This window comes from Microcaecilia unicolor, chromosome 1 (assembly GCF_901765095.1).
Source record: "Microcaecilia unicolor chromosome 1, aMicUni1.1, whole genome shotgun sequence".
Lineage (NCBI taxonomy): Eukaryota > Metazoa > Chordata > Amphibia > Gymnophiona > Siphonopidae > Microcaecilia > Microcaecilia unicolor.
Genome location: NC_044031.1, coordinates 136,725,532 through 136,752,150, shown reverse-complemented (window position 1 = coordinate 136,752,150; position 26,619 = coordinate 136,725,532). Strand labels below are relative to the sequence as shown.

The 26,619-nt window shown below is 44.3% G+C and overlaps 1 long non-coding RNA gene across 1 annotated transcript; it reads left to right on the top strand.

Annotated features, from left to right (window-relative positions):
- The first annotated feature begins 587 nt into the window (after positions 1–587).
- On the top strand, positions 588–25,357 carry LOC115460099. The gene is made up of 3 exons (XR_003940374.1): positions 588–658; positions 2,987–3,029; positions 25,070–25,357. It is a non-coding gene; the product is annotated as an uncharacterized LOC115460099 (long non-coding RNA).
- Positions 25,358–26,619: the final 1,262 nt, after the last annotated feature.

The following is a 26,619-nucleotide window of genomic DNA, read 5'->3' as shown; positions in this document are numbered from 1 at the left end:
AAAAGTTTAGAACCCTTCCCCTTCCTTCCCACCACCGTCCTCTTTAGAGGAAAACTGAAACTTTTTTATTTTCAGTTTTAGCCGAAATCAAACCTGCAACCAAAATTTGTCACTCCAGCTGCCCCTTAATCAATGAGAGCCCCCTTCATCTCCCTGAACAGAAGCAATTCTCCTCCCAGGACCCCTCCCGAAAAAAAACAGTTCCCCTCCCAGACTCACGCCATCATCTGTAGGCTTCCCTCAGATCCTACCTTACAAGCATTGGTGGTCCAGTGGTGCAGTCAGAGCAGGAGCGATCCCCACACAATCAGACCCTGACAGCTTCATTGTCAAAATGGCTGGGGTGACATCAAGAGTCAGTCTTGTAAGACTGCCACCAGAAGTCGTAGCATCCGTTATGAGATTGAAACACACTGTGACAGGGTTTATAGGACATTGTCCCTCACCCTTAAGAAAAATCCCTATTTAATTAGCATGGGCCACCTTAAGAGTGCAGGTCCTACCTCGGAAGGAAGTAAGCCAGGATGGGCGGAGTCACTACCACCGGGAAGTTCAAAAGACAAGGGCAGGCAGACGTTAAGGAGGCCCAGGGAGGGAAATCGTGAATGCCCGTTGTATGCTGTTGAAGCACCCATTCCATAATCGGGACCTGGCTGAGGTAAGCCATTGTTACTAATGAATTGTGCAAGTTTTGGTTTGAGGTCTGGCTGGATCTTGGAGGAACCCAAGAACTTGTAGGCTGTTTTTGGGGCATGGCAACCCCAGCAGCATTGGACTGTGTTTGGCTTGCTGCCAGAGGCCTGCCTAAGACCCTGGATGCTGAACTGCAGAAGGTTTTCCACCCTATGTCTCTGGCCCTGTGAAGGAACAGGTCTGAGAATCCCTTTAAATAAAATACTTATTTTGTGTTTCATCCTTTTGACAGGCTGTATTATTTCATTGACCACGCCCAACCCCCACTCAGGGTGTCACACAGGCATGGATAGGCAATTGCCCCTACCAATGCCAGCTCCAGTCTTAAAATGGCTGCTGTGAGACTGCTGTTGAAGTCACGGTAACTATTTTGACAACAGAGCTAGCAAGGACAGGAGCGAGTGGGGATCACTTCTGCCCCAACAGCACCACTGGACTACCAATGCTTGTCCCGGGGAGCCTACAGGTGGTGGTGGCGGACTGGGGAAGAGGGCTGCTTTTGATTGGGGGGGCAGAGGGGAGCTGCTCCTGTTCAGGGGAAGAGGACGGAAAGAGCAGGGGCTGCATTAATTTCAGGGGCACCACACAATTTTGGTTTCAACCGAAAACACACTTGCATTTTCAGCCAAAACTGAAACAAAACCGAATTTGGTTTTTGGGTCAGTTTTGGCACCGAAAATGAAAATTGGTTACTTCTAGTTCTTTTCCCCACCCATGCTCTTCTAAAAGGGCCAGTATCTGATGTATTGCTCCTTTCTTCCCCATATGTATCATCCCTCCTCTCTGTGAGTGTACAGGCAGGGACACAGTCAGGGGGTCAGGGCAGCTTCCCCTTGACCAGTTTCTGCAAAAATCCTGAGTGCTCCCCTTCTGTGGCTTCCCCACCTGAATGGTATGGTGAAAGAAGGTGCAGGGCTGCTGGCCTCACTGGCCAAGCCACAGATGGTACTGCCTCCTGCAGGAACCTGGGGATTATAACTCCTCTCACTGGTTTTGGGGGGGTGGAGGCTCATTCACCTCTCCTTCCAGTGATAGAGGTTCCTCAAGCTGCCCTTTTTCTGATCTTGCAGTTTCTGGCTGCCCCTCAGGTGATATTGAGGGGCATAATCAAAAGGGATGCCCAAGTTTTGTTGAGGATGTCCTCGCAAAACGTCCCAATGGAGGGGCGGGGAAACCTGTATTATCGAAACAAGATGGACATCCATCTTTTGTTTCAATAATACGGTCAGGGATGCCCAAATCTTGAAATTTTGGTCGTCCTTAGAGATGGTCGTCCCTAGACTTGGACGTTTCTGATTTTTGGCGATAATGGAAACCAAGGACGCCCATCTCAGAAACGACCAAATGCAAGCCCTTGGTCATGAGAGGAGCCAGCATGTCTAGTGCACTGGTCCCCCTGACATGCCAGGACACCAACTGGGCACCCTAGGGGGCATTGCAGTGGATTTCATAAAATGCTCCCAGGAACATAGCTCACTTACCTTGTCTGCTGAGTCCCCCCAACCCCCCCCCCCTAAAACCCACTACCCACAACTGTACACCACTACCATAGCCCTTATGGGTGAAAGGGGGGCACATAGATGTGGGTACAGTGGGTTTCTGGTGGGTTTTGGAGGGTTCACTGTTTCCTCCACAAACATAACAGGTAGGGAGGGGGATGGGCCTGGGTCCACCTGCCTGAAGTGCACTGCACCCACTAAAACTGCTCCAGGTACCTGCATACTGCTGTCATGGACCTGAGTATGACATCTGAGGATGGCATAGAGGCTGGCAATCAATATTTTGAAAGATATGTTTTGAGTGTGAGAGGGGGTTAGTGACCACTGGGGGAGTAAGGGGAGGTCATCCCCGATTCTCTCCGGTGGTCATCTGGTCATTTCGGGCACCTTTTTTTGCCTTTGTTGTAAGAAAAACAGGACCAGGTAAAGTCGTCCAAGTGCTCGTCAGGGACACCTTTTTTTTTCGATTATGGGTTGAGGACGTCCATATGTTAGGCATGCTCAAGTCCCGCCTTCGCTATGCCTCCGATATGCCCCCTTGAACTTTGGCCGTCCCTGCAATGGAAAGCAGTTGGGGACGTCCAAAATTGGCTTTCGATTATACCGATTTGGACGACCCTGGGAGAAGGACGCCCATCTTCCGATTTGTGTCGAAATATGGGCGTCCTTCTCTTTTGAAAATGAGCCCAATTGTGTCCTGCTGCCTAGAAGTGTCTGCCTCTGTTGTGGAAGAAGAAAAGGGATATACATGATAAAAAGAGTACCCATGCTAACCTACCTCCTATCTTTTACAGATATGCTGTTTGGAACAACTACTTGATGCTACACCTGCCAAAGGTAAGCAGCATTTCTTTGCACTCTCTCATAACCTGTCATCTTTGCTGGGGGAGAAACATATGCCAATGTTGATATGAGTCAATGTGCACCAGTGATATCTGGCTGCTGAACCTCTGAATCACCCTGAGGCATGTCCCTCCTGGCTTACTGAAAACTGATATTCAACAAAATGTATCCATCATGTTATATATGCATCTTTAATATATTTATGTTAGTCCAGAGGAATCATAGTGCCTTTTCTATGACTTCTGAGATAACACATATATATCATGTATGTCCCCCTCACCTCCATCCTCTACTTCCATATAACCCGTATGATGGAACATACTAAAAAGGTGCACAATGCTCTAACAGTATCCAGCAGTAACACAGCATCCATGAAATTGCAACTTCATGTACAGTCATTGAATAATCGGAAATACATGTTCACCCTTTGGAGTGAGCGTTTATGGTTTATTACATAGAAAACAGTCTCAGTGTATCCTGGGCACAATATCCCCGCCAACTGGGAGGACTTCCAAAATCTTTTATGAAGAAATGTATCATCAAGGCTGTTTGAAATTTAGGGTAGGATAACTCAAGGCAAATAGGGGCTGGGAGGCATTCCAAAGAGAAGGAGCAGTATAATAAAAAGCCAAGGCCTCATTGATTCGAAGGATGCCAAACAAGCAGATAGAATGCTCAAGTGCTGGTCACTGAGGAAAGATAGAAGTCTAGTTGGAGCATATGGGGTAATCAGAGCAGAAAGATAGAAGGGAACACCAGTATGTAAGACTTTAAAGGACAAAGTAAGAATCTTACATTCATTACAGTAGGAAACCTGCAACCATGAAATTCAATAAACAGAGGAGTTATATGGTCAAATCTTTTAGCATGGGCAATCATTCTAATAGCAGCATTTTGAATAGATCAAATACACCAAAAGAGGGTTTGAAAGAAATAATGAGAGCATACAAAACAGTCATCTGAAATGTTGTATCTAGAAGTGTCTGAAGAACTCAAAATTTTCTTGTAGAAGGCAGTTTTAGCCCAGAGAGCAATCTATGGTTCAGTTGAAAGTTCCCTGTCTAAAAGAACACCAGTATTTCAAATGAGGAACAATAACTGGACACCATAAAGTATCAGGGCTATGGAGGAAGCCGATGGAAATCCTGCAATCTAGGCTGCCACAGCTTTTTTTCAGGATTAAGTACAAGTTGATTCTTATGGAGCCAAGAAGAAATGCATCCTTTCTGACTGGTTAAACAGTGCGTGTGTATATCTTTTTGGGCCACGTTCAAAAACAAAATAAATCCAAGGGAAAAACACACAAAAACAAGCCACTGGGATGTATGGGGGAGGGGCCAGCATTCTGGCCCCACAGACATCCCAGCAGAGCAATGGAGCTCCCTAAGGGGCACTGCAATGGACTTCACATACAAGGTCCCAGGTATGCATCTCACCGTTACCCCCTTATATTGTTTGGTGAGCCCTCCAGAATAGCAAAAATTGTACTGTACTCAATTACAATAGCCCTTATGCTGCAGGTGTCACCTATATGTAGGTTCAATAGTATTTGTGTTTTTTTGAGGCACTCACACTTTCCACCACAACTGAACTAGTTAGAGTGGGATACGGGGCAGGGGCCCCTTCTCTACAGTCCACTACACCAACCACTAGGCTACTCCAGGAACCTGCTTGCTGCTGTAAGAGGAATGACCATTATATCTGCAGCTGTCATAGAGCCTGGTATGTACAATCACTTTCACCTCCTAGGGAGGCAGGGGGGGGGGGGGGGGGGTCAGTGACCACCGGAGGATTAAGGGGAGAGGCCATGCCTTTATCCCTCCAGTGATCATCTGGTAAGTTTGGGAACTGTTTGGAACTTATGTTGTTACTGAAACAGGTCTAGCCAAACATAGCTTATTTTTTGCCCTGGATGTTTTTACAATGTTCCATTATCATAGAAAAATGTCCAAATCATAAGTCTGTCCTAGTCCCACCCAGAACAAGCCTCCAACAAGCCCTCTTGAGATTTAGACAAACTGCATAGAAAAATACCTTTAAAATGAGTTTCAAAAATAGCAATTTGGAAGTGTTTGTGAAAAAAATCCATCTGTTGCTTTGTGGCATTTTTTGGACATTTTTCTGATTTGAAAATGAACACAGTAGACAGAATAGAGAGTAATAGGAGCAGGGCTTTTTTTGAGGGAGTACTTCGGGGTACTGAGTACTGGCACCTTTTCCATTGTCTGCTAAAATTGACCCATGGTCCCCAGGTTTTAATGAAAGAGCTCAGGCTCTACACACCAATTCTGCCTTGTCATAGATTTTGTGACTAGTTGCAGGGGGCCTGGCTATTGTGGGGTGGGTCCCTTAGTGATCACCCCACCCCCTGAAGGGTGGCCTGGCATTTGAGTACCGGCACCTTTTTTGCTAGAAAATATGCACTGAGCAGGAGTCACACAGAAAATAAATGGACAAATTTAAAGAAAATTGCATGTGAAGTCAGAAAGGTGCATGAAAATGATCTCAGCTAGGGTAGGCGCGAATAAGCAAGTCCTGCTACAATATGTGCAGACATTGTTAGTCTTTGTTTGTGGGTTTGGGAGAAGAGCCAAACTTTCACCTGTTTCCTGAAGTACAGTCTTGCACTGAGCAAAGCCTTTCAGAGTGAAGTCTCATTTACGAGTCTCATGCTGTGTGATATCTTTTGGAGAGGGTGTGTTTAGGCATATTCCTTGGGAGGATCTTAGTGAACTTGGAGGTAAGTAGAGGAAGATCCTGTTCATCAAGAATTTACTTAGAATTTAAAATGTATTAGTTGATATGGATGAGCAGACTGGGCAGGCCACATACTCTTTCTCTGCTAACATTTTCTATGTATCCATGTTTACTACTTTTTTCAGTAGTAACTCAAGGTGTGTTACATTCAGATATACTAGCTATTGCCTTGTCTCTGGAGGGCTTACAATCCAAGGGGCCCTTTTACTAAGCCGCGTAGGTGCCCAACGTGCACCAAATTGGAGTTACCGCGTGGCCCTCCTGGTAATTTCAATTTTGGCACACGTCTGCTATGCATGCCAAAAAAAAAATTATTTTCTGGCACACGGCAGCTACATGTGCCAAGTGTCATTTGACACGCATAGATCATTACCGCCCGGTTACTGCATGAGACCTTACCACTAGGTCAATGACTTGTGGTAAGGTCTTAGACCCAAAATGGACGCGCGGCAATTTTCATTTTGCCGCACGCCCATTTTTGGCAAAAATTTCAAAAAGGGATTTTTTGTAGGTGCGCTGAAAAATAATTGCGCACACACCCACAACATGCATCTACACTACCTCAGGCCATTTTTCAGCGCACCTTAGTAAAAAGACCCCTAAGTTTGTACCTGAGGCAATGGATAGTGTTTTTACCCACTGAAATCAGTGCTACAGATGTTAAAATGCATCAGAATTGAGTAGTCAGAAATCCAGGACTGGTCTAAAAATCTCCCTCTTGGAACTGATTAACTTTGCTAATATTTTATTAAGGATTAGCAGAATGCCAAAAAGCCCACATCATCTTATAATGTTTCAGAAGCTAGGGCAAGCAGAGTTTGCTGGTCAAAGTGTGTGCTATCTGTGCTTAGGGGAGATGTACTAATGTTCTTTTGGTATGAGCAGTTTATAAGCCACGAATCAAAGTTTTCTTGGTGCCATGAACATTTCTTAAGTTTTCCTACCAAAAAGTAATAATAACCCAATTGAATTATCTGGGCTGTGTGCTGCATAGCAGGGAAATAAAAGAAAAAGTCAAACCCAGTCCATGGTATTCAGCTTTTACCACATTCTTCCTGACTATGGGGATGCAGACTACAGAATGTCAGCTGCATCCTGCCTACCAGATTAGCAACACAACCACCAGCACAAAAGATGTTTAAGTACAAGCCTCTAAATTGGCATAACCCCCCCCCCCCCAAATCAGAGACTTCTGGTAACCTTTGCTTCCATGTGGAATGTCCATAAGTGAAATCAGTGTTAGTGGACTGGGATGAGGTCAATGGTGTGCTGGAGCCGGCATTGGTGTATTGGCATCTTGCGAGCTGGTTGTTGGCCCCTGCGAGCCGGCTCGCCTCTGCTCCCCCGGTCGTCCGTCTGCAGCTCTGCGAGTCCCCGATAGCCGTTTCCTTCTTACGCCGCACCCCTACCTTTAAAAATTTTATTTTCCCTCGAGGCGCGCCAGCGTTGAAGGATTGAAGCGAAGGCAGCAGGCTCAGCTTGGTTCCAGGCCTTCCCTTCGCATCATGGCTCCGCCCTCGCCTGATGTATTTCCTGTTTGCGCGAGGGCGGAGCCATGATGCGAAGGGAAGGCCTGGAACCAAGCTGAGCCTGCTGCCTTCGCTTCAAGCCTTCAACGCCGGCGCGCCTCGAGGGAAAATAATATTTTTAAAGGTAGGGGTGCACCGTAAGACGGAAACGGCTATCGGGGACTCGCAGAGCTGCAGAGGGCATACAGACGACCGGGGGAGCGGGGGGGGGGGGAGAGGACAGATGGAGGGGAGGAGGGCAGGGGGGAGACGAGGATTGCTGGACATGGGTGGATCATGGAGGGGATGGCAGGGGGAGAGGAGGGTTGCTGGACATGGGTGGATGGAGGGGAGGGGCGAGCAGGGCTGCTGGACATGGGTGGGTGGATGGAGGGAGGGAAGAGGAGGGTTGCTGGACATGGGTGGGTGGATGGAAGGCAGGGGAGAGCAGGGCTGCATGGGTGGGTGGATGGAGGGGAGGGGAGAGGAGAGTTGCTGGACATGGGTGGGTGGATGGAGGGCAGGGGAGAGCAGGGCTGCTGGACATGGGTGGGTGGATGGAGGGGAGAGGAGGGTTGCTGGACATGGGTGGATGGAGGGCAGGGGAGAGCAGGGCTGCTGGACATGGGTGGGTGGATGGAGGGCAGGGGAGAGGAGGGTTGCTGGACATGGGTGGAGGAGAGGGAAGGGAGAGAGAAGAAATGCTGGACATGGATGGAGGGGAGGGAAGAGTGAGGAAGGAGATGAGAAGAGGGAAAAGGAAGAGAGGAGAAAAACTGCACATGGATGGAGAAAATAGGCAGAAGCTGAGGACCAGAAATGAAGACGAAAGGAGGAAAGAAATAAATGGAAAGGAAGCCCTGGAAACGGAGTTAAGAGGACAGATAGCAGCAGAATCGGATACTGGGCCAGCATGATCAGAAAAACAGTCACCAGACAACAAAGGTAGAAAAAAAACCTCATTTTATTTTCATTATAGACAGTGTTTGGAATATCTTCACTTTGAGAATCAGGTGCTCAACATTAAAAGTTTATATTTATTTACTTACTTATGGCATTTTATCCCACATTAAACATGAATTAGATTGGAACCTGGGATCATTTAATAGTTTTTTCCTGGCGAGAGTAATGCATTGCCCCCCCCCCCCCCCCCCCCGGCTATAGCCAGCTCTGCAATTTTGGTGGGGCGCAGAGGTGGACGGGGGGCGCAGAGGTGGACAGGGGGGCGCAGAGGTGGACGGGGTGGGGGGGGGGGGGGCGCCGTGGTGGACCGGGGAGAGAGCCTGTTGTTAAAAATTTACCAGCACACCACTGGATGAGGTGCAAAGAGTTCTGAAGGGGGTCAACCTAAGATGAGAAGGAAGAAACTCTTTGCAAGAGATGTGCAGTGGAAGAACAGTTTCTTCTAGCGAACTCTCTTCACAAGTACAGAACTGTTTGTAAAGTTTTTGTAAAGCTGTCTAGTGTCCACCACACTGAGCACTACTGAGAGAGCGGCATAGAATCATTAAATGAAATGATATGAAATGAACTTCCTCCAACTTCTGCTGTCAGATCTCTGAATATCTTACATCAGGGACTCGCAGTTTCTTGGTCTAGGCAGCATCTCATAGGCACCTCACTGGTTCTGGAGCAAAAGCTGCTGGTGAATTCCCAACTGGATTGCAGTGGTATAAGTTTTCACTTAGAAGATGTCTAAAGGAAAAACAGACTATGTGGGAGGAGCTTGATTATGATGGCTGCGCATTGAGGTGCTCCGCAAAATGCTATCTTTTTTTTTGGTCTTTTTCCTGATGATAAAAAAGTAAACCTAAGACCCAGGTTTTACATGGAAACCCAGATCTGCTGTTTCTTTACCTGGACTGATAGATGCCTAACCACCTTATAATCGAAAGAGAAAAACGCCTAGATTTCGACCCAAATCGGGAGATAGACGTTTATCTCACAAAAACGAATAAATCGGTATAATCGAAAGCCGATTTTGGATGTTTTCAACTGCACTCCATCGCGGATGCGGACAAAGTTGATGGGGGCGTGTCAGAGGTGTGGCGAAGGTGGAACTGGGGTGTGGTTATCGGCCTAGGAGAGATGTACGCGTTAGGGCGATAATCGAAAAAATAAAGGCGTTTTTAGCAAACATTTAGGACACTTTTGTTGGACCCTTTTCTCACACGAACAGGTCCCAAAAAAGTGCTCTAAATGACCAGATGACCATCGTAGGGAATTGGGGATGACCTCCCCTGACTCCCCCAGTGGTCACTAACCCCCTCTCACCACAAAAAAATGATGTTTCACAACTTTTTATTTTCACCATCAAATGTCATACCCACCTCCCTGGCAGCAGTATGCAGGTCCCTGGAGCAGTTGTTAGGGGGTGCAGTGGATTTCAGGCAGGTGGACCCAGGCCCATCCCCCCCCTACCTGTTACAATTGTGCTGCTTAATGCTTATTGGTCGTCCAACCCCCCCAAACCCACTGTACCCACATGTAGGTGCCCCCCTTCACCCCTTAGGGCTATAATAATGGTGTAGACTTGTGGGCAGTGGGTTTTGAGGGGGATTTGGGGGGCTCAACACACAAGGGAAGGGTGCTATGCACCTGGGAACTCTTTTACCTTTTTTTTTGTTTTTGTAAAAGTGCCCCCTAGGGTGCACGATTGGTGTCCTGGCATGTGAGGGGGACCAGTGCACTACGAATCCTGGCCCCTCCCACGAACAAATGCCTTGGATTTATTCGTTTTTGAGCTGGGCGCTTTCATTTTCCATTATCGCTGAAAAACAAAAACGCCCAGCTCACAAATTGTCGAATAAAACATGGATGTCTATTTTTTGCCAAAATACGGTTCGGTCCGCCCCTTCACGGACCTGTTCTCGGAGATAAACGCCCATGGAGATAGACGTTTTCGTTCGATTATGCCCCTCCACATGTGAGGTCCACGTTTGCAAACTCCAGAGCAGGGATACAAATGCAATAAATAATAATAATAATGGAGGAGGCAACATGGCAGAGGTGTGCTCTACCTCCCTTGAAGCAGTCAGCTTGTCCCCGGAAGTGTGGAGCCCGCCAGCACAACTACTTCCTTTGATGTTGTTGTAACTTGTAAGATGATACTCAGAGGATCAGTGAAGCAAGCCTGAACCAGAGCCGCATGGAGGGAAAAGAACCTGTGGTTTCTGTTAAGCAGGGGAAGTCAACGCTGGCGCCGACATTGCAGTAGATCCAGCGGACAGAAGAGGAGCGCTTGAGGGAAACTATTACTCCTGGAGCAGCAGGTACTCATTCTCTTCCATCCGAACCCAGGACTGAGTTAACCCCATTACTGAGGCCACACGTCTTTAATTTAGAAACTATATGGGAGACTATTTCTACCCTTTAGTCTTCACTGGGCACTCAGATACAGAACTTGTCTTCACACTGTAATTTGATGTACACTGAAATGTTGTTTTTTTTTGAAAAAAAAAAGAAGCATATCAGATTTGGAAAGTAAAAATGGTACATATGGGACAAGGCTAGACACTTTGGAAACCCAAGATCAAACTTGGATGGACAGTGTAAATTTATACCTACAAGTGGAAAATTTGGAAAATGCTGTCAGGCGTCAGAACCTTAGATTGATTAATTTTCTTGAAGATTTTTCCATTACTGCTCAAGATATGTTTAAGAGATATCTATCTGAGGTGTTAAAGGTTCCGGTTTGTCAATGGATAGTCTTGATTTGACTAATTTCCTTGAGAGGTTATATACAGAAGTTCTGGTCCCAGCTACACTTTTGGTCCAGTTGGCACTAGATTCTGACAGAGAATGGCTTTTGAAGCTATTCTTTAAATATAAGGATGTTTTGTTTAAAAAATTTAAAATGCATATGTATCCAAATGTATCAAAATCAACCCAAAAGAAGAGAAGGCAATTTTTACTTCTGAGACCACAAGTGCTACATTTGGGGGTGAATTTTGTCTTTCGTTACCCGTGCAAATGTGTGATCATTTTTCATGGAATACATTATGTTTTCTTTCACTAATTGCAACTGATTATTCCTTTACCAGACAAAAAAGTAGGTATCTCAAGCAATCCTCAGGTACTGCCCTCCTAAATTCTGTAATGTCAGAATACTTGGACCATCTTTGGGCATCTTTTGTTTCCTTTATATACGTCTGTATTTTTTTTTGTTTGTTTAATTTTCTCTGCATTGTTTGCTGCTCCCCATTAGTGGTGGCTAACAACAGTCTGTGTGTGATGATATATATTTCCCTTATTTGTATTTTATTGGTAATATTTTCTGTATATAGGGGGAATTCTACAAATGGTGCCCAAACTTTGGTTCCAAACAAAAATCAAGCTCAGTGCTATTCTATAAATGGTGCTCTGAGTTGGGTGCCATTTATAGAATAGTGCATACCTCCGGGCTCCGAGCATTTACACTAACTGAAGGCTGGTATAAATCCTGGTATGCAAATTAGGTGTGGATCCCCCAAATTCCATAATACTGGAATACCTATGCCCCTCCCATGGCCATGCCGCCATTTCAGTTGCTAGCTAAAGGATTTACTTGCGTATTTTTATAGAATAGTGCTTTGCAAGATGCATGCGTAAATGAAAATTTTTGTCAATTAATGCCATTAATTGGTTGCTAGTGCCCAATTAGCACTAATTGGCTCATTAACCAATTCAATTGCATGCTGAAATTGGACGTGTACCCAAATTTGTGCAAGCAGTTTTAAGTAGAATCTGGTTCATACTGTTTATTTCTTTAATGATGTTTTATTTTGTCATGATAATGTTGTAAACTGATAAATAAAAAGGTTTTTTTTTAAGATGTCTAAAAGGAACCCTGGCTCTTTGCTTCACTGCCTGCCTGGGAAGCTGCTCCACACTACAATACCAGTACTATGAGTATTTTAGACAAGCCATGCTGGTCTCATACACCACCAGACCAGAACAGCTGGCCCTCAAATTTTCTTGCAGCACTAAAGTGGTGTGCTGTACAAAACTGTTTACCTGCTCCCGGCTGCTGTGCTGACTCCTGCCATAGACCAAATGTTTATTTTATCTGAAAGGCTAACACTGATATTCAAATAGGAAACAAATTGTGCATTTCCAAATTATTTTGACATAGTATATAGTTACTTTAAGCCACAGATACAGTTTTTTTTTTTCTTTATTTGCCTCTGTCCTTTTTTAAGTTGGCTTGAATTTGTTTACCCTGTTCTACCTTCTTACTCAACCTTTCCCAGAAAAGACTAACACCCATCCCACACCTCTGCCATAATGTTTCTAAAGACAGATCAAAGAGTTAAACCTACTAGAATTGCTCTTACTCTGTGGAAATGTTACAGAGAGAAATACCCATGCCTCAATACTGACTTGCATTCTATCATTATCATGACAAGTCAGACTCTGACAGACACTCTAACCAGCAGTCATGAGCAACCTCCTGGCATCTGTTCTTGTTTGCGTTCCTTAGTTACAACAAAAGAACATTCAAGTTAGTGAAGAAATCTGTTTACACCAATAAGTGCCAGTTGCAGCTTGCACATTCTCTGCTTTCATTTCTCCTTTAGAAATATTTAACCTCAGCTGTTCACTTACTTATTCATTGTTACAGGAAGTTTTCACTGTTTTGCATTTGTAATTTTGGTAAAATGCTCACATTTTGACCTCCTGTAACATAGTAACATAGTAGATGACGGCAGAAAAAGACCTGCACGGTCCATCCAGTCTGCCCATCAAGATAAACTCAAATGTGCTACTTTTTGTGTATACCTTACCTTGATTTGTATCTGTCATTTTCAGGGCACAGACCGTATAAGTCTGCCAGCAATATCCTCGCCTCCCACCACCGGCTCTGCCACCTAATCTCAGCTAAGCTTCTGAGGATCCATTCCGTCGGAACAGGATTCCTTTATGTTTATCCTACGCATGTTTGAATTCCGTTACTGTTTTCCTCTCCACCACCTCCCGCGGGAGAGCATTCCAAGCATCCACCACTCTCTCCATGAAAAAATACTTCCTGACATTTTTCTTGAGTCTGCCCCCCTTGTATTGTGCCCTCTAGTTCTACCGCCTTCCCATCTCCGGAAAAGGTACGTTTGTGGATTAATACCTTTCAGATATTTGAATGTCTGTATTTTATCACCCCTGTTTCTCCTTTCCTCCAGGGTATACATGTTCAGGTCAGCAAGTCTCTCCTCATATGTCTTGTAGTGCAAATCCCGTACCATTCTCGTAGCTTTTCTTTGCACCGCTTCAATTCTTTTTACATCCTTCGCAAGATACGGCCTCCAGAACTGAACACAATACTCCAGGTGGGGCCTCACCAATGACTTATACAGGGGCATTAAAACCTCCTTTCTTCTGCTGGTCACTCCCCTCTCTATACAGCCTAGCAACCTTCTACTTACGGCCACCGCCTTGTCATACTGTTTCGTCGCCTTCAGATCCTTAGATACTATCACCCCAAGATCCCTCTCCCCGTCTGTACCTATCAGACTCTCCCCGCCTAACACATATGTCTCCCATGGATTTCTACTCCCTTTGCATTTCTTCGCATTGAATTTTAATTGCCAAACCTTAGACCATTCTTCTAGCTTCCGCAGATCCTTTTTCATGTTTTCCACTCCCTCCCGGGTGTCCACTCTGTTACAAATCTTAGTATCATCCGCAAAAAGGCAAACTTTACCTTCTAACCCTTCAGCAATGTCACTCACAAATATATTGAACAGAATCGGTCCCAGCACCGATCCCTGAGGCACTCCACTACTCACCTTTCCCTCCTCCAAGCGAATTCCATTTACCACCACCCTCTGGTGTCTGTCCGTCAACCAGTTCCTAATCCAGTTCACCACTTCGGGTCCTATCTTCAGCCCATCCAGTTTGTTCAAGAGCCTCCTGTGGGGAACCGTGTCAAAAGTCTTGCTGAAATTTAGGTAGATTACGTCTATATCATATCCCTGATTTAATTCTCCAGTCACCCAGTCAAAGAATTCAATGAGATTCGTTTGGCACGATTTCCCTTTGGTAAAATCATGTTGTCTCGGATCTTGCAACTTATTGGCTTCCAGGAAATTCACTATCCTTTCCTTCAGCATCACTTCCATTACTTTTCCAATAATCGAAGTGAGGCTTACCGGTCTGTAGTTTCCAGCTTCTTCCCTATCACCACTTTTGTGAAGAGGGACCTCCTCCGCCATTCTCAAATCCCACGGAACCTCTCCTGTTTCCAATGATTTATTAAACAAATCTTTAAGAGGACCTGCCAGAACCTCTCTGAGCTCCTTTAATATCCTGGGCTGGATCCCGTCCGGTCCCATGGCTTTGTTCACCTTTAGCTTTTCAAGTTGTTTATGCACACTCTCTTCCGTGAACGGTGCTATATCTACTCCATTTTCATTTGCACTTTTGCCAGTCCATCATGGTCCTTCTCCAGGATTTTCTTCTGTGAATACAGAACAAAAGTATCTATTTAGCAAATTTGCTTTTTCTTCATCATTATCTACATAACCGCTATCTACATAGCAGTTTGCAGCGTCTTTCAGTCTCACAATTCCCTTATTTGTCTTCCTAAAGGGACATTACTAAAGGGTTGATGCCTTTTAGCATGCGCTGTAAAGGCCACTCCATGCACTAAAAATGTAACATCAGAATTATTGCATTAATGTACCACAATATTCAAAATATGAAATAAAAAGGATAATAAGCTGGTTATGGTTATGTTTATTTGACTTAATATAACACCCTTTGTAATAACAACAGAGCGGTTTACAAATTTAATACAAATGTAATATATTCATATAAGAAAAGGAAAGCCAATGTCACATAAAATAGATAAGACAAAGACAAAGTCAAAGACAAGATACAACTATATTTTACTTTACTGCCCATCCCCAGGTCCCCCATCTTGAAATGTACGGGAGATCCAAGCCAATACTAAGATGAAAAAGCCAAAGGAAGTCTTGCCTCATCAGTTTGCTTTATTTCTTTGAAGGCGTGAATAAACGTGATAAAGTAAGCTGGTTAATGTAGTGTATCCAGATTTTCAGAAAGCTTTTGACAAAGGCCTTCATGAGAGACCCCTGAGAAAATTAAAAAGCCATGGGATAGGAGGCAATGTTCTGATTAATGGATAGAAAACAGAGGGTAGGTTTAAATGGCCATTTATCTCATTGGAGGAGGGTGAATAGTGGAGTGCCCCATGGCTGAGCTTGGTGCTATTTAACATATTTATAAATGAACAAGGAAGGGGAATGAGTGAGGTGATTAAATTTGCAAATGACACAAAACTATTCAAAGTTATTAAAATGCATGTGAACTGTGAAAAATTGCAGGAAGACTTTAGGAAACTGGAAGACAGGGCATCCAAATGGCACATGAAATTTAATGTGAGCAATTGCAATGTGATGCACATTGGGAAAAATAATCCAAATCATAGTTACCTGATGTTAAGTTCCATCTTAGAAGTCAGCACCCAAGAAAAGATCTAGGTGTCATCGTGGACAATACACTGACATTTTCTGTACAGTGTTCGGAGTAGCCAAAAAAACAAACAATGCTAGGAATTATTAGGAAAAGATTAGAAAATAAGACAATACTATAATGCCTCTGTATCACTCCGTGGTGCAACTTCACCTTGAGTACTGTGTGCAATTCTGGTCGCCATATCTCAGAAAAGATATAGCAGAATTAGAAAATGGTTAAAAGAAGGGCAACCAAAATGATTAAAGGGATGGAACTCCTCCCATATGAGGAAAGGCTAAAGTGGTTAGGGCTCTTCAGCTTGGAAAAGAGACGACTAAGGAGGAATATGATAGAGGTCTACAAAATCCTGAGTGGTATAGAATGAGAAGTGAATCGATTGTTTATTCTTTCAAAAAGTACTAAGACTAGGGGACACTCAATGAAATTACATGGTTATCAAACATTTAAATGACAAGTGACCAACGCACCCGCAAATGTGCAGTAGAGCCCGAACGTTGAGACAGGAAAAGTCCTAGCCCCACCTCCACCAGCTCCAGAATCAGAAAGGAGGAGGAGTCAGAGGCGGATGAGGGGCGGAGAGTACACAAACAGCCTGAACGCACGTGGAGGGAAGGACGGGGCTTGGGAATCGGAGGGGGCTTGGAAGGCGAGGGGCGGAGAGTACACAAACAGCCCGAACGTAACTGAAGGATGGGGCATGGGAATCGGAAGGGGCGCCATCGAAATCAGAGGGGGAATGAGCAACAAATGAAAGCCCCACTCCCCGACGTTGCCGCCGCTGTCACTCCCGCCCCCCTGCAGTGATATGAAAGCGCCTCTTACCTCCTTGTGAAAGCGCTGCAGGCAGCAGAAGATTCTGCTGCCTGCAGCGCTTTCACACGGAGATGAGAGGCGCTTTCATATCACTGCAGGGGGCCCGGCATGGAAGGGGACGGGAGCGGCGGTGAGGAGGGTTGCTGGACATAGGGGGAGGCCAGGGGAGAGAGCAGGGTTGCTGGACATGGGGGGAGGGCAGGGTTTGTGGACAGGGGAAGGCCATAGGAAAGAGGAGGGTTGCTGGACATGGGGGTATGGTAGGGGAGAGAGCAGGGTTGCTGGACATGGGGGGAAGGCAGGGTTTGTGGACAGGGGGAGGCCATAGGAAAGAGGAGGGTTGCTGGACATGAGGGGAGGGCAGGGGACAGAGGAGGGTTGCTGGACATGGAGGGAGGGTTGCTGGACATGGGAGGGCAGGGGACAGAGGAGGGTTGCTGGACATGAGGGGAGAGCAGGGGACAGAGGAGGGTTGCTGGACGGGGGGGGGGGGAGGCCAGGGGATAGGGCAGGGGAGAAAGCAGGGTTGCTGGACATAGGGGGGGGGAGGGCAGGGGAGACAGCAGGGTTGGTGGACGGGGGAGGCCATTGGAAAACACAAAACTCACCCGTTTTAATGGGCTTAAAGGCTAGTACTTTTATAAAACAAATAGGAGGACATTTTTTCCACTCAATTGTTAAGCTTTGGAACTCGTTGCTAGAGGATGTGGTTACAGCGGTTAGCATATCTGCATTTTAAAAAAGTTTGGATAAGTTCCTGGAGAAAAAGTCCATAGTCTGCTATGGAGATAAAACAGGAGAAAGCCACTGCTGTCCCTGGAATCGGTAATATTCTTGTTTCTATTTGGGATTCTGCCAGCTACTTGTGACCTGGATTGGCCACTACTGGAAGCAGTATACTGGGCTAGATGGACCATTGGTCTGCTCCAGTATGGCTATTCTTATGTTCTTATATAAGATATGTCTTTAAGGACATTTTAAACCTTGGAAAGGAAGCTTCAGTTTGTAGGGCATAGCATTCCAGAGTGTTGGGGCAAAGAAGAAAAAAGCACGTTTAGCTGTTATTGTCCTAGAAGCAGGATTCCCTGGACCAGGTGCAACTGCCTCATGGGATCTAGATTGGTCTAAAACACATTTTAAAAAGCACTTTTGGTGGACTGTGACTAACAAATACAAAGCAAAGTATTGGTCTAGAGCAGTGTTTTTCAGTCTTTTATTAGTAGGTACTCCTAACTTCTAAACATTTTTCTGAAGTATCCCCCCATAGTAGGAGGGATAAACCTCATAGTTTTTAGATAGAAAGTGGTGAGTGAGGAAACAGAGCAAGAGAGACAGGTGGTATAAAATAGCTTAGTAGCAGTTGATGGTACAGTGAAGGAAGGGAATGACCTAAAGATACCCCCCCCCCCCTTCAAATAAAAGAACAACAATAAATACTCTGGCTTCCAAATATGGTAGCACTTCCCACCCCCATACCCCTGTTTGGGTCAAAATAAACAAAAGGCTGGGCGGATTTTCTATGGGCTTCAATTTGCTCCAGATAGAAAGACAAGGCTCTCTTGCAGGTCAATCTGTGCAATATGCTTTCATCTTAATTGGCTTTGTGTGCATGAGGTTTTGGAAAAACATGTTGGCAGAACAATCAACTGGTTAAAATGGAATTCCAATACTACTTTTGGAAGGAACATAGAATATGTTCGGAATACCACTCTGAGGTTGGGAAAACTTAGCATAAGGTGGATCAGGTACTAGGGCCTGGAGCTCACAGACCCTGCAAGCTGAAGTGATTGCCACCAAAAACAGGCCCTCCCAGTTCAAGTATTTCAGGTGACAAGTATCCGGGGGCTCAAAAGGAGCTTTCAACAGCTGGGTTAACAAGCTGTTGAGATGTCATGACACTGTAGGGAGCTTAACGGGAGGCTTAGACAGCAGCAAGTCCCTCATGAAGAAAAACAAAAAAGGACTGTGCAAAGATGTATTACCGCATAATGTCCCAGTCTCATCAGTTTACAACAAAAACATGAATAATAAAATACATTAAAAACAATCTCATATTACAGCATCATCATTAAAATAATATCTCAGCGATCAGGGTGAGATACAGACTCACAAGCCATAAACTCAATCTAAAAAAGCATACTGGGAAAGTTAAGTTTTTAGGGCTTTTAAAAAATTTTGCCCACATTTTAGTTCTCTCAATGTCAAGGGCAACTTGCTCCATAACACTAATAGAATTTATCTTGAGACCTGACTCTGATAGATGTCCAAAGACCACTTGTGCGGTTGCATAAACTGACTCAACCTGTCCACCAGACAGTTGACTTTCTTCAACAGGTAAGTAGCCCTGAGCAACATCCCTTGGGATATCACTCATTTCCACCTCCTGACTGCTTCCTGACTTATGAATGATGACCCTGTACCTCCTTGCTTGTTGATGTAGTACACTGCAACCTGGTTATCCTTTTGAATTAGAATAATTTGGTTCACCCAACTGATCTCTGAAAGCTTTTAGCACAATCCAGACTACTCTTAGCTCCAGAAGGTTTATCTCCTGAAGTTTCTCCTGAGCAGACCAGAGATCTTAAATGTGGAGCTCCTCTACATGAGCTTCCCATTCCATCCTATCCATCATCAATGTCTTTTGGACTTGAGGAAATTTCTAGCCACATTGGAATGAACTAACCACCAGGACAGAGACTACTTGAGAGGAGTTGTGACACATATTACATCTTGCAGGATGCCCCTGGCTTGTGATCATTGGGAAGACAGGATCCATTGAGTTTCACAGAGAGTAGAAGCTATGTGGCCTAGCATTCTCAACATTTGCCAAGCTGATACCTGCGGACTCTGGTGCACTTCTTAACTACTGACGTCAGAGATTCTATCCACTGCTGTGGAGGAAATGCACAAGCCTAAGTGCTGTTTAGCAGGTCTCCTATGAACTTCAATCATTAGAATAGGCTGAGTTGGGATTTGAGATAATTTATGATGAACCCTAGTAGCTCCAGCACAAAAATGATTATGCACACTGATTCTTTTTCCCCTTTCTCTGACCAGCAAATTGTCTAAGTAAGAAAGCATCCACTTTCAGTTTGCATAGAGATGCTATGATAACTGCTAAGCACTTTATGAATACCCTGGGTGCCGACATAGGCCCAAACAGCAGTACACAATACTGAAAGTGGTGTTTCCTTACTCAAAATCTCAGATATTTCCTGTGGCTTGGATATATCTTCATCCTTGGTATAGGCATCCTTCAAGTCCAGAGAGAATAGCAATCTCCTTTTTGAATCATGGGAAGCAGAGTGCCTGAGGAAATCATCCTTAATGTTTGATTAATCAGATATTTGTTCAGGGCCTTCAGGTCTATAGAAAAATACTCTGGTATTCAAAAAGAAAAGAAAGATAAGAGGGGCAGAGGCCCTCTGACAGAGGTGCCAAGTCCCATCAAATTTGAGATCTTCAGACAGGGCCTTGAGACAGGAGGCATCTCCAGCTGCTTAATCAAGTTAAAGGTCTGCAGACCAATCCCTGAGAGCTTCCAACCAGCCAATACATGCTCAATCTAAAGGCCACAGATGGCAGACTGTACCCAAGAAACTAGACCAGAAAGCAGAAACAGTTGCTGCACTACAACACATTGCAATTATCTGATGGAAGCAAAAAGTACAGGCGATTTTCAGGGCTGATTCAATCCTGCAATGAAGTCACCAGAAAGTTCCAGGTGGTAGGGTGGAAAAATCCATTTAACTGGACTAGTCTAGTAGGAGGACGAAAAAGAAGACCTTTTTGTATTTGCAGTAGGAAAAGTATTTAAAAAATACTTCTCTGTTACAGAAAGTGTTTAGGGATCAATCTGTGTATTACACTTGCTTGTTATAAATAAAATAAGGAGCAAGAACAAAATGCCAGGACAAATATGGAAGATATCTACAAGGAAAAGAGTAAGCAACATGACTTCTGAGTGCTTTGCATGCATTGAATAATTTAGATTATTATTGCATTACAGTTTAGGCAGAATTTTCCATCTGGATTACATCTGATTGGTTTAAGATATTCTGACGTAAAAGGAAAATTGTTCTAACACAGTACACACCTCTAGGATCACCAGAGAGGGATTGTGTTCCCTAAATATATGCAACAGCACCATAAGCTTCATGACCCTTAACCTACATAACTGGTCTAGCTTGAAAAGCAAACTAGCTTTGAAAGCTGATATCTTTGGAATAAAATATCATTCAAGAATAAAGGTCATTTTGATTATAGTATAGTTACAGTGATATAAACAGGTTAAACTTTGTACAGCAATAAACACATTCTGGATGTGCTGCATTTTTTCAGTGCCAGCATTCTGGCAGCCAGGACATGCTGCATGAAATATCATGGCTCCACTTTTATTTTGCCCTAGATACCAGAGGTCAAGGCCCTAAAAATACGGTACCCTGGAGAGCACCCAGGTGTCCCACTATAGATCCAACCTTAATTTTTCATGCTAGACTAGTATGATTATTTTAACAAAAACACACAAACCTGAAGTATTGGTTTGTATCTTTGAATCATTGAAATAGTCTAAATATAGCAAACCAACTCAGACTAGATTGTTCTTCAAGACTAAAAACAGTTTAAAATTGTGTTTTTACCTGTTCAGATGTTGCAGTTCTGATGCATCACATCTATATTATGACACCATGACTTGTGACAGTAATTATAAAATGGCCAGGAAAAAATCTGTGCCTTAACTGGTTAAGAATAAATAATATCCATGGAAGGGAAGTGATGTCATTACTCTAGATGGCAGCGATAGCCCACAGCATAGGCGCAAAGCTCTGAGTTTATCCTTACCGCGTTATAGCTTTTTTACCCCTGTTGTGTCTGGTTCTTGCTCCTCTTGGGGGGGGGGGGGGGCACATTATTTGCAAGCACCTTCCAAGCCATGGTGGCTACAAAAGCTCATCAGATAAATATTAAAATAAATTTGGCGGCCAGCGCTGCATCAGGAGCCCAGCACGAGGCCAAAATGGTGGCAGTGGAAAAGGAGAGACATGTGTCTGTGAAACCTCGTGAAGCTGAGCTTTTGGCAGTGCAAGAAGAAATGCGTGCATTCCAAGAACTTATATCACTTTCATGAGCAGGTGGGCCAACTTGAGTAACAACGGGATGAGCTACTTTTGAAATTAGAAAACTTGAAGAATAGGTCTCTGCGCTGTAACCTCTGGGAGCCAGAGAGGGTGGTTGAAGCTCATAGTTTGGAGGTGGTACAGCAAATATGTGCTTTGGCCTTAAAATAGAGGAAATCTCCAGATGGCCAGGCAGCGCTGCAACTGGAATGGGCTCATTGGGTGGCTGGCTCTAGGGAAGGCAATCATCCTTAGGACATTATTGCCTGTTTTCACAGATATACTGATAAAGAACAAGTTTTGAGAACTGTTCCTTGCAAAGGCAGATCAATAGCTTGGGATGAGCACAAGGTGAAACTGTATGCAGATATTGCACCCACCACCCTGCGAAGACATCAGGAGTACCATGATTGGACAGTTTTATTGCAAGAAAATAAGGCGCAATACTGCTGGCTCTTCTCTCTTGGCCTCACTTTTACAGTAAATGGTAAAACCTATAGCAGTAGATCGGTGGCAGAAGGGTCACTTGAATGTAGTGGGATTGTTGCCAACTAACAGATGTTGACCAAGCAACATCAGCGCTACCTCAAAGAGCTCCACATGCTCCTGGTTGGCAGAGAGTGTCTAAAGCAACAAGAAAGCCCCATGTGACCACTGGCTGACTTTGATGCATGCTGGAGAACAATCCATGTGGATTTGTTATTATCAGCTTTCTTCTGTTGTTCCACAAGCATCATTTTGGGGTACCTAGAAATATGTTTGGCATCAAGTGATGGACTTGTTGGTCTTTTTTCCCCTTTGTCCTTTTTTGGGTTTTTTTCTGCCAGCTACTTCCTGTGGAAAGGTCTGCTGCATAGCTGGTGGATGTATTCACGGCCAGGGGAGAAGGGGGCAAAATTCCCCAGGCCCAGCCTCCAAGCGGGGGCCTGGCGCCAGCAAGCTTCTTCCTGCCTGCTAGCTTCTGGGTCTGTCTCTCTTCTACTCCTGCTTGCCGGGACCCGGATGATTCCACTAACACAATAACCCGGGTTATTGTGTTAATGCAATCATCCGGGTCCCAGCACACAGGAGCAGGAGCAGTCAGACACAGCAAGATAAGAAATCAGGCAGCCCGAATGTGTGTGTGTGGGGGGGGGGGGGGGGGGGAGCGGCATGTGTGCTGGGGGGCAGCACGAATGGGGAGCAGCACCGCTGCAGCCCAGGTGGGTGGGGTGGTATTGAAACTGGAGTGGAGGAGTGGCCTAGTGGTTAGGGTGGTGGACTTTGGTCCTGAGGAACTGAGTTTGATTCCCGGCACAGGCAGCTCCTTGTGACTCTGGGCAAGTCACTTAACCCTCCATTGCCCCATGTAAGCCGCATTGAGCCTGCCATGAGTGGGAAAGCGCGGGGTACAAATGTAACAAAAAAAAAAACCAAAACTGTGGGGGCGGAATGGGGTAAGGGTTGATGTAGGTGGTGGGAGACAGAGGGGGGTTGGGGTGTTGTTGGAAATTAAATTTTGTTCACTGGGTGGTAGGGATTTGCAATATTATAGGTTCTTTCATCATAAGGGAGGGATGGGGTGGTTGCATTGCACAATGGTAAGTTATGGGGTGTTACCTTGTGTGATATTTCACTGGATTCTTATTTTTCATGAATGGCTGGGTTGAATTTCTTGTCTTATGATGGGAGAGGCTCAACTCACCTCATAAAAGACAGCTTTACTTTAAAGAGGCTTCCCTTGCAAGCATGGATGTTGGCTTTATATCATTTTCTGACTAGATATGAAAGACTCCTTTCCTACAGATCTTATTCACACATCTTCCTTGCCTCCAATAAGCACCAAAAGAAAACAAACGGGGTAGGGATTGTCATACACAAAACTGTGAAATGTTCGCCCCGAGAAGTAATCAAGGATCCATAGAGGCAATATATTTTTTTAAAGCAGAACTAGGGGGGGGGGGTCAACTTTATAAGCTTGTTAATTTATATGCGCCTAATACACTTTTTTTGAGGCTTTGGAGCAGAAATTGCTTTCTTTTACCAAAGTAATACTTATTATTGGAGGTGATTTCAGTCTCACCTGTGACCCTCTTTTTGATAATTCCAATGCGGCTATTCAGTATGGCAAGCAGGATCATACTTGTTTTCTTGGCTTTTTGCAGAGATATAACTTGGAGGATGTGTGGAGACTGCATCACCCTGGTGAATGAGATTATTCCTTTTTCTCTTCATTGCATGGTTCATATAGTAGAATAGACATGTGGCTCCTAGAGCGTGCCCATTGTGGCCTTGTCTGAAATGTTAATACTGAACCCAGAATCTGGTCTGATCACACCCCAGTTCTTTTTGAATATATCTTGTCCTTGTACAGGGAGGGGTAAATGTTAGTTTAATGCTGAATAGCCAATTATTTATAGACCCTCATATTCTCCCTCTATTGGAGCACAATATGCAAGAATATTTTACTTTTAATGACAAAGAAAGGGTATACCTATATGTGGGACAGGTGCATTGATTGGAGTTCCTATTGATATAGGACACTGAAAAGAAAACAGGCTGCGGGAAGAGATTTAGCACGATCATAAACTGCACCCAAACTCTCAAGGGATCCTCCAATCCCTGGAGGATTGAAGGCGTGATCTACAGGATTTAGAATTGGAAGATATATCTTGGGCTCTATAAAGAACATAATAGGAATATTTTGAGTGGGGCAACAAGGCAGGTCATCTACTGATGTTTTTTTCAATTGATGGGAAGAAATTGACTAATCTGGATTGTTTTGAGTATTTGCGTTTTACTTCAGTAATTTTCACCACGGACTGACTCCTAAGCATTGGACAAGGTCTTTTAATAATGTTATATATGTGGGGAATGAATGTTGGTTTATGTCTTATATGTTTTTGATAAGATTGCTGTGCTCTATTATTATAGAAGTGATTTTTGAAATAAATAAATTTGTATCAAAATATAATGCTATGATGAATGTAAGAACTTTCTTTAAGACTGTTTGGATTCAGTATTGAGGAAGTATTGTTTGATTAGATTTCTGAATAAGTATTGTTTGATGTCCTCTTTTATCAAGCCATGCTAGCGGTTCCCACACAGCAATACCAACGAAGCCCATTCAGATTGAATGGTCTTTGTCGGCATTACTGCACTGGGGAATGCTAGCGCTGTTTGATAAAAGAGGCCCTATGTGACCCAAGAGTCTGCTTTTCCTGCCAGGGATCCATTTTTGATCTGAGGCCATGCTTTTGCAGAAACGGAACCATGGTAAGTTTCTTGTACACAATGAGTTTTGTGCAGTACCATATTTACACCTACTGTATTCCTGTTTGTTCATTTACATTTATAACACTTTCTTTATTCTTACTCTCATTCTTAGATCTGGAGGGTTTCCAGTTTTACTGCCTTGATTTCTGCTTCACACTGGTTTTGACTGGAGAAGACAACACAGTGATCTTCAGAAATGGGGGTCTGCTTGGTTTTGTATTTCTGTACTGTATATACAGTTGATAAATATGGTTTCCCTATTTTAATTAAAGATACCCTATGTCTGTTCTTCATGCATACAATATGCTTTCCATGCACTGTGTGAGAGGTTACCATTGTTTAACATATTATCCGACTTTTCACTTATCCAAAAACGGGCTGGTCCCGGTTACAGTGGATAATCAAGACTCTACTATATTTTGTTTTACAAAGTGTGGGGTGGTGTGGGGAGTGGGGAATTTTCTGATATGATATACGTTATGTTTTGCTTACTTTGGATTGAGCTTTATTGTTACCTATTTCAGCTGAACAATTTGTCTTGCAATTTGTAGTTATTGTGCTAACTGTTCACTACAACTTATGATAAAAAAAGAATGAATAATATCCATGATGATATCCTGTCATAACATCGCAGGTTAAACATAACTAGTCAATCACACTCTACAAAAGGCAGCTGCAAGTGTAGTAAAAACCATAGTCTATGACAGAAGAGACTTTAGGTTCCCTGAAAACAGGAAACAGAACTAGGAGTAGGAAGGAGAAAATGGAGAGAAAGGAAAATTAACAGTGGTGGACAAAAAAAGAAAAGCATAGGGGTTTATTTACTAGGTTGCATTAGCTCCAGCATGGTAACATGATTTACTAGTCAGTTCTAATATTCAAATTAAATTGGCCTATTTATTACTTGACTTACTAAGGGCCCTGTTTACTAAGGTACACTGGCGTTTTTAGTGCGTGCTAAAAATTAGCATATGCTAACCGTGCAGATGCCCATAGGAATATTATGAGTGTCTACACGGTTAGCGCGCACTAACGCTACCGCACCTCTAGCATGGCTTAGTAAACAGGGCCCTAAATTACTAATGCAGTCATGCCATGGCAAAACTTGCATTCAGCAGTTCAGGCTTTCCCATTGTCTAAAGTAAAACACAGACCTCCTACCCCAGTAGGCTTGCCAACCATCTGGTTTTAAGCTGGCCTGGCTGGTTTTGCAAAGGCCAGGTCAGCTGCCAGCAGACCCTTAAAAACGGCACCCAAAAATCCTTTATTTTTTTTTTTTGCTGCTCCCTGCCCTGCGGTCTGGCAGTTCTCTCTCCCTCTCTTCCGTTCTGTGGGGCTGGCAGCTCTCCCTTCTCCATTCCCTCTCCCTTCTGGTTCCAGCGGCATCCCTTCCGCCCTCCTGGTACTGAAAAACTGAGTGGCAGGCAGCACTAAAGATGCACTGCTTCTGTCTGCCCCAGTACTTCTCTCTGCTTGGCCCCACTTTCTTTGATGAAACTTCCTGTCTGCGGAACCAAGTAGAGAGAAGCACTGGGCAGCCAGAAGCAGCGAGTCTTTAGCACTGGCCGTGACTCATAGGTTTTTAAGGACTGGGATGGAGGAAGTGGGGGCAGATGCCAGACACGAAGAGGAGAGCAACTAGATGGAGGGGGAGAGGAAGGG